The sequence below is a fragment of the Pecten maximus genome, chromosome 14, assembly GCF_902652985.1.
Source record: "Pecten maximus chromosome 14, xPecMax1.1, whole genome shotgun sequence".
NCBI classification, from domain to species: domain Eukaryota; kingdom Metazoa; phylum Mollusca; class Bivalvia; order Pectinida; family Pectinidae; genus Pecten; species Pecten maximus.
Window position 1 is genome coordinate 13,556,229 of NC_047028.1, and position 14,700 is coordinate 13,570,928.

At 33.2% G+C, this 14,700-nt stretch overlaps 1 long non-coding RNA gene across 1 annotated transcript; it reads left to right on the forward strand.

Annotated features, from left to right (window-relative positions):
* Window positions 1-3,683: 3,683 nt before the first annotated feature.
* On the forward strand, window positions 3,684-10,556 carry LOC117341685. The gene is made up of 3 exons (XR_004535701.1): window positions 3,684-3,759; window positions 8,183-8,377; window positions 10,108-10,556. It is a non-coding gene; the product is annotated as an uncharacterized LOC117341685 (long non-coding RNA).
* Window positions 10,557-14,700: the final 4,144 nt, after the last annotated feature.

Below are 14,700 nucleotides of genomic sequence, written 5' to 3' on the forward strand. Positions count from 1 at the left end.
ATGTCCATAGGTTGCATAATGGGTATCGGCATGTAAATCTTAATTTTCCCATTGCCTAACGTACATTTATTGAGAGAGAGAAGTATATGGGGAGAGGAATATTTTCTTGCCTTCAACATCCCTTATATGCACTTGCAGTCGTTCGACTGAGGGTGCGAGATACATGTGATCGTTTGGGCACCTGTGTTGAGGTTTTGAGTAACATATTACATCAAGATATTTAGCGTTGTCCACGTTGTTGCTGTCAGATGGAGTATCGGGTATAGAAGGCCTGACATCTCGAAATGATGTTGCCGGGGCGGATCTGGAACTTACACAGGCAGAAATGACATTCAGTGTTGACAAGGGGAATAAGGCCCTGATAATTAAATAGAGTATATTTTCCGAAAGGTTGAAATCTTTTTACACATTCCGTACACAATGACAAAACGGCATATTGCAATATACAAAAACGTTCAATCCACCATTATTTAGGTTATCAATTCAACGTTAACATGCCGTCAATGTTAACTAAGGGGAAAAGTTTCAACACCATTTCAAAACCCCAATAAATTCAATCTACCACCCACGTTATCTTTGCTATCGCTAATGAAAAGCAATACATGAGTAATAAAAATGTGTTGACGATTGTTTTCCTGCTTGACGTTGCCATTGGATGAGAGCAAATAATTGTATTCCTTTCATTGCAAGGTTCGTTAGTTAGATGCATAGGTTTCGGGTATTAGAACAATGTCTGTGTGACAGCTAGTTTAGTTTTTAAGCGATTATTATTAAGAAACAGTATGCATTTAGACGAAAATGAACCGATGTAAAATCAAGCATAGTCTAAAAAGATTTAATCAGATGACAAGGCCTTAACTCGTACGATTTTTTGCAATTCTTTTCCTTGGTCTGTTACACATTACATGTACCTCGCACGGGACATTTTTTACTTCTCCTTTAGGTTCTAGTTTTTTAAAAAATCAAGAAATTCTATATTCCTCATCATCTATATTTTGTTTGTAGAGTATGATCCTCCCGTCGCATTGATTTATTGACTAATTGGATTAATTTATTTTTCTAAAGTGAGGCAAAGTGCGTGGCCCCTCCAAGCAAATCCCTGGTTTATGCCACAAAAGTGTCGGGACAAATTTAGAAATTGCATCGAAGAGGTTTAGACTAATCCTAGCATGTCATGCATACATTTTTTTGTTAGACAGAGATATACCAAACTTATACGCCGAATTTAATCGACAATCACAGCGGGAAATAAAACGTCTAAATTCATTTATAAACACACATAGTGAAAAATAGATATATATTGGATACCATACAATACTATTTTGTATATCCAAACTGTATACAAACTATAGCATACTACATTTACAAAAACGGAAATGTTATATACATGTATGTCAGTAAGGCCAGACTAGTTAGGTTGAACACATTAATTGTGATTATCTACCTATCCAACTTCTGTAACAATTTCAAAGTTACGTATCACTACTTTTTTAAAAGATTTTTTTTTTAATTGGCAAAGGATATATAAAATTACAGGTGAGGGGCAATTCGCAGACTTTATGCACATACAGCGGCTGCTATAGTTTGCGGTGTTGTTCAGACGTTAATACTCTGTGGATTAACAAAAAGTCTGTTGAACTAGATTTGAACGGCACACCGTCGATAAAACTGAGGATGCCTACCTTTTTCGAACAACTATTACCATTCTTCTTGTCCAAATGTCGCCAAGACAGTCTAACTATGGCATCTTAACAAAATTTGAATAAGAAAAATAAGGTTTCTTTCAATATCAATATGTCTTTTTTTTGTCACAAAGACGGTAACGTATCAGGCCCTGTTTGCATGTTGCCAATTTTCTTTCCTGCTCAAAACATCTCCACTTAAATATTGGTATGTTGATTTTTTTGTTGTCAGTTAGTTTAGGTTTGATCATTTTCGTGATATCTTGTAATAGCTGGTTTGGGCTTTCTATTATGTTTCGATTTTCAGCAGGCAATTGGCCGAAGACGTTTACAGACTCAATGACGTAAATTATACGAGGAATTATAGGTAGTTTACACATAATGCGTTAAATTACTTTTTCTGTATGCATTTAGACGAAAATGAACCGATGTAAAATCAAGCATAGTCTAAAAAGATTTAATCAGATGACAAGGCCTTAACTCGTACGATTTTTTGCAATTCCTTTCCTTGGTCTGTTACACATTACATGTACCTCGCACGGAACATTTTTTACTTCTCCTTTAGGTTCTAGTTTTTTAAAAAATCAAGAAATTCTATATTCCTCATCATCTATATTTTGTTTGTAGAGTATGATCCTCCCGTCGCATTGATTTATTGACTAATTGGATTAATTTATTTTTCTAAAGTGAGGCAAAGTGCGTGGCCCCTCCAAGCAAATCCCTGGTTTATGCACAGCGGGAAATAAAACGTCTAAATTCATTTATAAACACACATAGTGAAAAATAGATATATATTGGATACCATACAATACTATTTTGTATATCCAAACTGTATACAAACTATAGCATACTACATTTACAAAAACGGAAATGTTATATACATGTATGTCAGTAAGGCCAGACTAGTTAGGTTAACACATTAATTGTGATTATCTACCTATCCAACTTCTGTAACAATTTCAAAGTTACGTATCACTACTTTTTTAAAAGATTTTTTTTTTAATTGGCAAAGGATATATAAAATTACAGGTGAGGGGCAATTCGCAGACTTTATGCACATACAGCGGCTGCTATAGTTTGCGGTGTTGTTCAGACGTTAATACTCTGTGGATTAACAAAAAGTCTGTTGAATTAGATTTGAACGGCATACCGTCGATAAAACTGAGGATGCCTACCTTTTTCGAACAACTATTACCATTCTTCTTGTCCAAATGTCGCCAAGACAGTCTAACTATGGCATCTTAACAAAATTTGAATAAGAAAAATAAGGTTTCTTTCAATATCAATATGTCTTTTTTTTGTCACAAAGACGGTAACGTATCAGGCCCTGTTTGCATGTTGCCAATTTTCTTTCCTGCTCAAAACATCTCCACTTAAATATTGGTATGTTGATTTTTTTGTTGTCAGTTAGTTTAGGTTTGATCATTTTCTCGATATCTTGTAATAGCTGGTTTGGGCTTTCTATTATGTTTCGATTTTCAGCAGGCAATTGGCCGAAGACGTTTACAGACTCAATGACGTAAATTATACGAGGAATTATAGGTAGTTTACACATAATGCGTTAAATTACTTTTTCTGTATGTTTTATTTGCTTCGTTTTAAATTTGGTAAGTATTGCAAGAGTAAGCAAGAGTAAGGTGTTAAATGTGTACAAGTAACAACCTAAAAACCTGGCGGTTCACCTTAAAAAACTACTAATAGATTTTAAGAAAATAAGTTATATTTGCAGTGCATGTATTAAACCAAGATAATATGGTTCTAACTTTACTTTTTTATAAGTATTTGGATAATCGTCGTCTCAATATCTCAATTACACGTTTTTTTCTAAATTGGCATGACACGCTTCGTCGCTTCAATGTATTTCACCTTGAGAGCTAAAACACAACGACCACATTAGACTTGTGTTGTAATTCAACTGGAATGTGGTCAATAGCATTGTTACGAGAACAAACAAACTGTTCCACCACAGCACCAATGGTATAATCAAATCATGCTCAGCCATGTTAGTAAATAGCTGCCTTGTATTAGAAGTTGTTGTTTCCTTCACTAACGTCTGGATCGGGAGAACATTGAGCTGGTAAGTAAAACGCTAAATGTACATATGCACAAGTAACAGAAAAATATACACCAAAGGTACAATTAAAAACTGTTAAATAGGACATTAAACCAAATAAACCAAACCAAACCAAACCAATTAAAAACCTATATTCATTTTTGTTGCCCATTACTATCTACGCAATGTCTTCACATTTACATATGGTATTTTCTTTTCATTTAAACTAATCCCATTTTCAAAGTAACGAATAAAGTTGAATGTCGTAACACTTCGTTTATCTAATGAATAAAAAATTCCAGAAATACATTTAAAACATAACCATGCAAGTTGTTTGTGGTAACATAACCTCTTAACTTCTGCTTAGTGTGAACATATTGAATGCAATGTATTTCAAAAACGTCGAAACGTTGGTGATTAACTCGGACACCAATAGAATAAGTGTTCATACCTATAATCCTAAAAATTGTTCTAAAATATATAAATATATTTTCAGCATTCGTCACAGCACCGAGAAAGTAGGCAATGTAATTATAAGAAATGTTGCATAATATATATATTTGTATAAATATGCATCTACTTACTTTTGTTTATAAGAAGTGGGAATTTCGTTTCGTGACTTAAATCAAGATAACCCGGATATGTTGATATTATTTGTTAATTTAACTATCATGATACATTATAGGCATTATGTGGTGCTCTCAAATTGATGTAAATACAGGTGCAGGTTTCTCCATATACAGGTGAGTAAATGCTAATCGTTACACCTAGGCAATGATATTTGCACAGGATTCAAAATCATACTAAATCAGGTTCGAAATGGCAGTCACAAGTTGCAAACTAGCATTGCACAGGATAAGGACTACATTCAAACAATAGTGTACAAGAGCTAAACAGACGTGGGACACTAAAACTCGAAAGCAGGTAAAGACTACTTATTAATTTCCTGTAGGCTATCTGAACTTGTATATTATCTTACATCTGTATCGTTACGCCTCTCTGTTCGTTACTCATATTTATCGTTATTTAAGGTACTAGTTTTATATGGCATAAGAAAAGAACACATTTTAAATTTAATTTTTTAATAAATCGTTATAATTGATGTATTTTCCGATTAAAAAAACTAATGATTACAAGTTTGATATGACTAGAAAAAATGTAAAATGAGAAATATGATTTGGCTCTAGATTTCAATGAAATTTTATGGTGTTTTGAATACTTTTCATATTTCATGATCTCATGAACATTGATCATAGATACGAGTATATATTGTTATTTGATAGAATACGAAAAGGTTTCCGGCAGTTTTTAAACTATATTTAATTTAACTAAAACATGTTAAATTGGGCGATAACAAAAATATATCACAAACGGATAACAAAATGGCTGCTTTATTCTATTCTACCTTCATTTTCCAATCAAACACCAAACATAAAATATATACAATAGATAGACGTCATATTAAGGTATTACAGTTCAATAGTATTTAACATTTTGTTCTTACAGACAGACAACCAAGAGCTTATAGGTTTCTATTGATATTTAGCGAGGATAGGTATTTATACAGTTTACTACTTCACATATCTGCTTTCCCCACCTAAAGCGTTTCTATGTTACAGTTGATCTTATCTGTTTTTGATATGTGTTAAGGTGTTTTTTTTGTGTCATGTAATGACGCATATGGTACTGCATTTGATAGCATTTCTTATCACTGTACTTCCTTTTCTTGATTATAAAATGTATCTTATATTCAAACACGTTAAAAGAAACATTTGTATTTTAATTTAACCATTGTAGTGAGGCAAACTGGTCATGTGATTCTACAGTAGCAGTGTACAGTAAAGATGTTCAATTCTGAACAAATGAGGCACATGATTTAGATATGTAAATATAGTCAGTTAACCCTACGTATTACCATTAAGAAAGTATATATATATTTGTCATCTATACATTATTTGCAATTTTAATTCAGCTGTAGAGAATAAGTAAACTTATGATTTCTATGTTTTTAGGACCTGTGAATACCGTGGTAACCACTTGAAAAACTTTAAAATTACATACAAATTTGTTTTGTTTTATTATTATATTTTTAATCAAATATCTATCCAAAATTATGTAGAATTTATTTTAAATCAAAGTTTGGAGTTTTTTCTACCGGATAAATGTTGTCATTGAATAGGTTTAATGGCATTTAAGAGCATACAGGTACTCGAAAACAGTAATCCTGACATTTACAGCGCACTGAGGAACCCCCACTTGGGGATGTCCCGCCATTTTACACCTGTAGTCCTATTAGCTATGCTTTAGCAATCATATGTCATGTTATCCATATTGTGTCCGTAATCATGAGCTGAACTTTTAAAAGTGCTAGCGATCAAAACTACATATTTTTTTTCTTATTTGACTACATATGCGACGGAAAGACAGAAAAGAAGAAAAACAATTATCAGAAGCTTTATTGAAGGTGGATTAAACATGATAGACATAAAATCATAAATAAATACCATCAGAATAAGCTGGATTAAGAAATACTTGGCTGCAGAAAACGATGCACTTTGGAAAATAATTCCTAAACTTCAATCAGACAAATTCGGCGGACATTTGCTTATATGTAAAATGAATTTAGATAATTTGAAACATTTAGAAAGGATAGTGGATATTTCACCTTTTTTAATTTATTATGAGATAATATCAACCTTTACTACATTAAACTCCAATGTCCAAGAGCCAAAAAAATTATAAAGACATTCTGTCCCAAATAATAGAAATAGATTTATAAAGTTTAAAGGGAAATGTTATGTTTCAAAAATTGGAAACAATCCGATATATTAACAGTAAAAGATATTTTGGACAATAATGCAAATATAAGTGAACAAATAATACTTGCAAAATTAAGACAAAAACGAGCTATATTAGTGAAGTTAATCAGACAACAAAGTCAATACCTGATGATAAAGACAGAAACATCCGAATAGAAAATATAACTGTGGAAAAAAAACAAGAAGAAATTACAATAAAATCATTAAAACAATCAAAGCTAGACATCACTAAAAGCAAAAATCAAAATATATACAAACAGTTTGTAAAAGTCCTATCAGAAAAATTAAATATCTTGTTTGTACTGGATAAATTCGATAAATTTAACATAAAATCATTTTACATATGCATGTAGCTCTATTTTTCACAAAATAGAAGATAATAAATTGAAAGTATTCAGATGGAAATTATTAAATATAATTCTGACAACTAAACAAATATTACATCAAATGAAAGTATCGCCTGATCCACATTGTAATGCACGTAAATATGTTATTGAAGACTAAGAACACTTCTCCCTAAAATGTGCATACTTCATTAACTTTTTTTTATAACATCAAGAAACATTGTAACTGGTTTTAAAATACAATATCCGAATTATGATGAAATCAACTTGATGCTAACAATAATAGAGTTTTCAATTTACAAAGGATATTTCATAAGTGAGGCAAAAACCAAACAAATAAACCTATTTATTTGTTACAATACAACAATAGTTATTGACGATGGAACATATAAATAAAACGGGGGGAAAACATTTTCTCCCATCTCCAAAGCTGCTCTTCAATTTCTGCCTGAATAGTGTTCCTCCAATGATCAATAAAATATCAAACACTGCATATTTCAAAACTAAACACACATCTTCAAAATCGAAAGGGAAAATGCAATCAATTAATTTAGTGGTAATTAACATCAGTCAGTACACAAATAATAAAATCAAGACCTAGATTTGTACCTTTTCCAGATGTGAATGACCTACTTCAATAAACTACACGGTGACCTCCAGCTCACATACATACATTTTGAAATTGTAAATACACATAGATGTATTTCATAAAACTATTTCATAAACCTAAATAAATAAAAAGTTCACATAAAACACATATTTGAATTATATTTAACGGACAAATAAAACAAAACAAAACATGAAAATAAACATATATGTGCACAGGTAAATACTTACCAAAGTTAGATGTAGTGTATGTGGCAGGCCATGCTGTCCGACACGCACATGGCACACAATAAGTAGGATATATTATATAGACGCTATAGAGACGTTAGACTGCCTAGTAGTTTGTTAGACAGCACAATTACACGAAAAAGATAACACAGCTTACTTATTTATAAATGACAACAATGCTACATTGCAGAAAACTCCACACACAAGCAAAACACCTCCTCGTTACACCCCGGATACACATTGGTGGTTATAAACAACGTCGGCCGGAAAAGCCGGATAATTATTTTGAAATATGTAGGAAGAGTGAAAACTATGTGTGAAGAGCGAAAGCTATGTATGAAGAGTGAAAGCTATGCATGAAGAGTGAAAGCAGTTCTGCACGAGGACAAAATATGTCAAATAGGATATTTAATGAATAACAAAAATGTGCTGCTCTCTCATTTCCCACAGGTCAGGCCTGTATGAACAACCATGAGATCACTGTTCAGTCAACGAACTCTAGACCAGCTGCGGCCCTGGATGATAATAGCGGCGGTTTTGGGATTAACATTCTTTCTTCTCTGGCTGCGTGATGAACCTACTAAACCAATTTTTCCATAGCCGACGCCTTTTAATCGGACATGGTGGGACGCTAAGTCATATCCGGTGAGAGTTTTGCTTCATTTATTCCTACCTCATCTCAAAAATGAAGTTCATTTTTATGCCGACATTGCTTCGTCATAAAATATGTCCTATTTTTAAAAGTGTAGTTTTATCATACTAAAAATTCATACTTGGAAACAGTTACAATCAGCACCTTTTCGCATTAATATTCACTCAAAGGTTAAACTTTGTTTTACTGTCATCTCACAACAAAAAATATAGGATCCATGCGTATTTTTGCTCAATTTCTATTCAACGTTGAGATATTTAGGATGTTCTTTTTTCCACTCTGCCCTAATAAGAAGCTTTGCGTTAATAACAAGTTTGTATGTAGCTCTCAGAATAAGTTTTAAAATGTTTTTTTTTTCCTTTTCAAAGATTTATTATCTACCCAAACTTTTACATATTGCAAAAGGTAGGATTCCTTAAATCACGTGATATATGTCATTTTATATATAGAAATACTGTTAAAGGAAGGATAAACGAGTGATAATTCCTCTAAATATGTGACAACAATACTAACATTGAAATGATTAATTAGTATTTATAAATAAATATCCCTTTACTCTTATCTGTGTCATTCCCTATATGAATCATTATCCCATTAAATTTGCTCGTGTGTCGTCCTGTATATGATTCAATAGCCACTTGTTTTTCCCTGTCGTACTCTACATGAATGAATATCCCATTAATGTTTACTGGTTTGCGTACGCAATATGAATCAATATCCCATTTCCTTTTCCCTGTGCCGTTCTCTATACAAAACCATAATCCATTGTTGTATATCAGCCTGTATATGCAACAATCTTAACATCTTTTCTTTTTCAGCTCAGTTAATTCTTACTGCGAATTAAATTGCGTATACACAGTGAAAGAAGGCTCAGCGGATTAATGAGGGTTGGAATCGGTATTATAAAATTCATAACGTCGTCCCTTTGTGACGTTACGAAACGATAACTACTCGACGCCATATTTAAAGGACCGATCAATGCATTGTTTTTTACGCTGCCTTCTTTAACCCGATGATGTCCTTTACTGTTGTATTTAAGCAGATTTACCACAATTGCCATAGATATCAATGTCGAAACACATCAAGCATTATAATTTCTTCGTACGATATTTCAACTATAAAGTTTGTTAAATGCAAAATGAGGTACAATTCTTAAATATCCTATTGCGTTCCATGTATGACGGTCTGTTTAAGAATCACTATCTAAAACGTCCCCTTTATGTTGTTCCGTATATGAAGCAGTCCAATTCCTTTTCCCTTTTCTGTATATGCAACCAGGTTTCATAACGTTTCTCTGTGCCTCATAATTGATATGAATCAATATAATTTCTTTCTAATTTTGTACTTTTCCTGTATGTGGGTCTGTCTATGGAGTGATATCCCGGTACTTTTCCTGTATGTAGGTCTGTCTATGGAGTGATATCCCGGTACTTTCCCTGTATGTGGGTCTGTCTATGGAGTGATATCCCGGTACTTTCCCTGTATGTGGGTCTGTCTATGGAATGATATCCCGGTACTTTTCCTGTATGTCTTCCTTTATCTCAAACACTATCCCGGTACTTACCATGATTATCTTTCCATCTCTAAATCAATATTCATTACGTGCATGAATTCGACTTTCAGTTGTGTATAATCCTGTATGGGTTATTTATGTTTTCAGTCAGTTTTAGAAGTTATTACATTAGTATTCTGATCCGAATGTTTATTGACTTTATCTATACAGAAACAGATGGGTCTACCCGATTGTCATACACCTGGTGCCAGCAGATATAATATAAGTCTTCTAAATACTCGAAAGAAAGCATTGGATGTTCCGGATGGACCACCCCCGGACAGGAACGAGCTTTGCAGTATGTCCTTCCAAGATCTGGAGATGTACTACCACACGTGCGTCACAAAATGTTTTGCGAGGTTGAGTAATTCATGTAAATGATCCGGCTGCCTATTCGAGAAAATTGTTACTGGAATTGGAAGAAAGTTTAACAATGGCTCATACTAGATATTTTATCATATTTGTACACAATACAGACAGTGACGTTTTAATTGATAAAACTGCATAATATGAAATGGAAAATGCAATTTCAAATTTGTATGTAGAAAATTGATTAGGAATTATTATCAATACGATAGTTTTGAGTCGGCCAAACAATTTTTGATATTTCTTTTATTACGATTATGACATTAAAAACAAAACAATGAAAGGTATTTTAATGATTTATTTACTCAACTTTAGAGTCGTTCCAATAAAACCGGACATACATTACATATATACATGTATGTTATATATATATATGTTCATGTAAATATCGTAGATGTTGTTTTCTACCAATCAACCATCAAAGCTGAATGATTGCAACAAGTGTTCTCAAACTGGCAAAAGAAAACAATCATTCATTAAAATTTATATTTCAACTTCAACTTTTGATTTATACGTTAACCTCTAGAACCGAATATGCGATTAGTTATATATTTTATATTGTGACAGATACCTCAGTACAATCCAGAGCCGATGTAAGCGATCTCTGCGCATGAGTAACACTTACGACGGTGGTTGGGACGTGTGTGCAGGAGAGCTAAAAAATAAACAGAACGACTGTCTTGTTTACTCTTTTGTGTAAGAGAGAACGTTGTCTTTGGCCGTCTGGCTTCGATCTGATATCAATTCTTACTTTACCCTGTTTGTAAACAAGGTAACTTTTCTTCTTTCTATCATCTATACTGATGATTGTTTTGCCATTTCTCATTACTTGAAAACGGGTCATATGTTCACTAACCAAACAGGTCCGATTGTGCTTCATGACAGTGAACAGAAATAGTGTATTACACCTTAATGTTTATAGGGATCAGCCAACCAATTGCTTTCCATAGACTTTAGTGTTAATGTTTTGGAGTATTTTATTCTAATTATTTAATTCAATATGACAATTACGGTTTATAACAAAAGTTTAGGTTATCATATAACACATAATCAAAAACAAAATTGGTTCCTTCAGCTCACATTTTCTCGTGGATAGCCATTTTGAAAATTGGTTAATTTAGCAGTAAAAATTCCCAAAAATCTGAAATGTCTACCTGTTATTTATTATAACCTGAACTTTTGGAAAAAATTCAATCGGACTTTATATCAATTTTTTTATGGATAGTTACCTATCAGGCTACATATTTTTTTTCTTACTTCAAAACATACTGGCCAATCAGAGACTGGCAGACATTTTATCCTTGGCTCAACTTTCTATACACAGGGGATGTTATATAACAATAGATGTTTTCATTTGATTGGTTGTTCCCTATAAATCTGGTTCATCAAGCTCACAAACACGATTGGTGTCTTCGGCCGCCTCGAAGGGGCGAGTGCTTCCTCACAGGGGCGAGCACTTAACTGAAGACCAGGAAACATAAGCACTGATCTCAAAGGAGCGAGTGCGGAACTAAAGGCCAGGGGACATAATCATTAACCATCCACACAATGGCGAATGCTCAACTAAAGGCCAGGGACATAATCCTTCCCATACGGGTGGGTGTTCAAATACAGTCCAGGATAATGAATGCAAACTTTCATCACAGGGGCAAACGCCCTACTAGAAGATAGAGGAAATAACCTTCAACCTTCCTCAAAGGGACGAACACTCAACTATAGACCAAAATTGTCAGGAGATATTAAAAACGAAAATAAGAAAGCGGAGAAAAAACAATATAAGCAATAAAGTCGTCTTTTGCAATGGGACCTACGGGTACAATACTTGCAAGGCAAAACCAGTTCTATTTATATAATGTGTACGATAAAATAGGTGTTAACGTTAATATATATATATATAAGTATGATATAGGTAAGAGAAATTAAATACCTATTAATGCTTTATCATTTCTAGGATACAGTACGATTTTTCGTTTGATGATGAAATTTCGTCTGTGTTTGAATGTGAGGTGCACTCGTTTGATCCAAGGTAGGTAACTATACCACAGACAGACAAACCTCGGAATTTAAAAAGGAATCCAATCTTGCTCTGGGAAGACACATCTTTTCAATACACAAACATATGCAAATGTCTTTTTATGGCTCTTGTACTTAATATCCTCGAATACAGGAAATTATGTTATAAACTATTTCATATTCTATACTCGTTAGGTTTGAAGTTTGTAAAGAACCATGAAAGCATTTTTTCGATCACGGTACGGAAATATCCGGATTTTTTAACAAAACAATTGTAACTTCATGCATTGTAGAAGAAATTATTACCTGTGAAGTATAACATGTGATTATCAATGTTCATGATATTTCCTCTTAGGATTGAAATCGTGTTGAAATGTTCAGTATGCACCAGACAGACCATTTACACAAACCATCTGTATTTTTCCACGCCACTGGTCTGTCTGATTATAACGGTGTAAGTAACGATATGGCAGGTTGGAAAATGAGGACGATGGAAGCTATACGAAAGGAACTGAATCACGTTGAAGTTAGTATACTGGTTTTGTTAATCCCTTATGTGCGCGATGCATGGCGTAGGTGTGTGTTTTAGGAGGTATGTTGTCTCCTTTTGATAGCTGTAAACTAATGTCGAAGTTATTGTCCTACCTTACTGAAAAACACTGCCGAAGATGTCCAGTAATAAACCTTACTCGGTCACATAATACAGTCTTTCCATATGTTCGAGATATTAATCATAACAAAAGCGTATAACCGGACGAATCACTCAAATGACTGGGTAATATTTTTGCACAAAACTTGCCTGGAAACAACAAAATTAGGCGTTACCTTTCTACCGTATATGGCCTACCATCCGAAAATAACTGCGGTGTTTAATCTTTGAAAAGATAATTATTTTCTGTCTTTTTCTCCAAATATTTATCATCTGTTTTGTTAATAGCGCGCCCCTGACGTCATTAAGATGGACATAGAGAGCTGGGAGTGGAGTGTCATATCTGATGTGTTAAAAACCTTACAACTTGATGGCGTCAAGCAGTTTCTAGTGGAGTTTCATGCAAACACCGATAGACCCATGAAGGAATATTGGGTTCACAAACTTCTAATTTTACGTGATCTGTACCTGGAGGGATATCGTGTATTTTGGGTTGGACGCTACAACTTATGCACTTACAAATCACCCGTGTTTAATCGTGTTTTATATGCCTGTTATGAGGTATCCTTTGTGAACATTAAATCCAATACAGGGTAGAAATGTAGACACATTGAAGCAAAGACAAATGGAGGATTGACAGACACCCATACGTTAACATACATCATTGCCAAGAATCCTATTTTGACATATGTAGTATAACTTTGTCTCTTAAGTTTTTTGAAATCGCACGAAGTTGCTGAAAACAAAAATGGCAATAATTTAAGAAATACGATTCTGAAATCGTCAAATTAAAGAAAACGGTTCACAAATTTGAAAATTAAGAAATGGAATAATCAATTGAACTATAACCTACAGAAAGATCACTGAAAATATTCGCTTTCCTGCAGCTGTGGATATGGGTTTGAATCACCATATCATTTATTTTTTTATATGCCTTTTTTTGTTGTACATATATATACTCTGCGTAGTCAGGAATAGTTTGATATTGAAAAACTCATGAATGGTTCTGACTGGAAGATATATTGGATAAATACTCATATTTGATCATGCATTTATTATTAAAAACACAAATAAACTGTAATTGATAACATATGCTACAAAGTGAAAGGCCAATGTCTGTTGAAAGACTGAATTAAGTTTCATTTGTGTATAGATTATTTAAGTGCTTTCTCAATATATGTTAACAAAACCTTCCTGAATATCCGCCTTATCAAAATTTATGGTTTTCGTCATGTGTTTTGGAACTAATATCATCATTGAATTGATTCGATTTTATGATTCTTCCTTTCTAAATCAAAAAACCAAAAATGTAAAAATTCAACCTGTGTGCATGTGTATCATACGGAAGAGCATTAGGGCCATGAAGCAAAAAAAATAAATCCATTTTTTCGTGTTAATAACTCGAAATTTCGACTTAATAACTCGAAATTTCGAGATAATAACTCGAAATTTCGACTTACTAACTCGAAATTTCGAGATAATAACTGGAAATTTCGAGATAATAACTCGAAATTTCGACTAACTTACTCGAAATTTCGAGATAATAACTCGAAATTTCGACTTAATAACTCGAAATTTCGAGATAATAACTCGAAATTTCGACTTAATAACTCGAAATTTCGAGATAATAACTCGAAATTTCGACTCAATAACTCGAAATTTCGAGATAATAACTCGAAATTTCGACTTAATAACTCGAAATTTCAAGATAATATGTCATGTACAGAAGTTCCTGC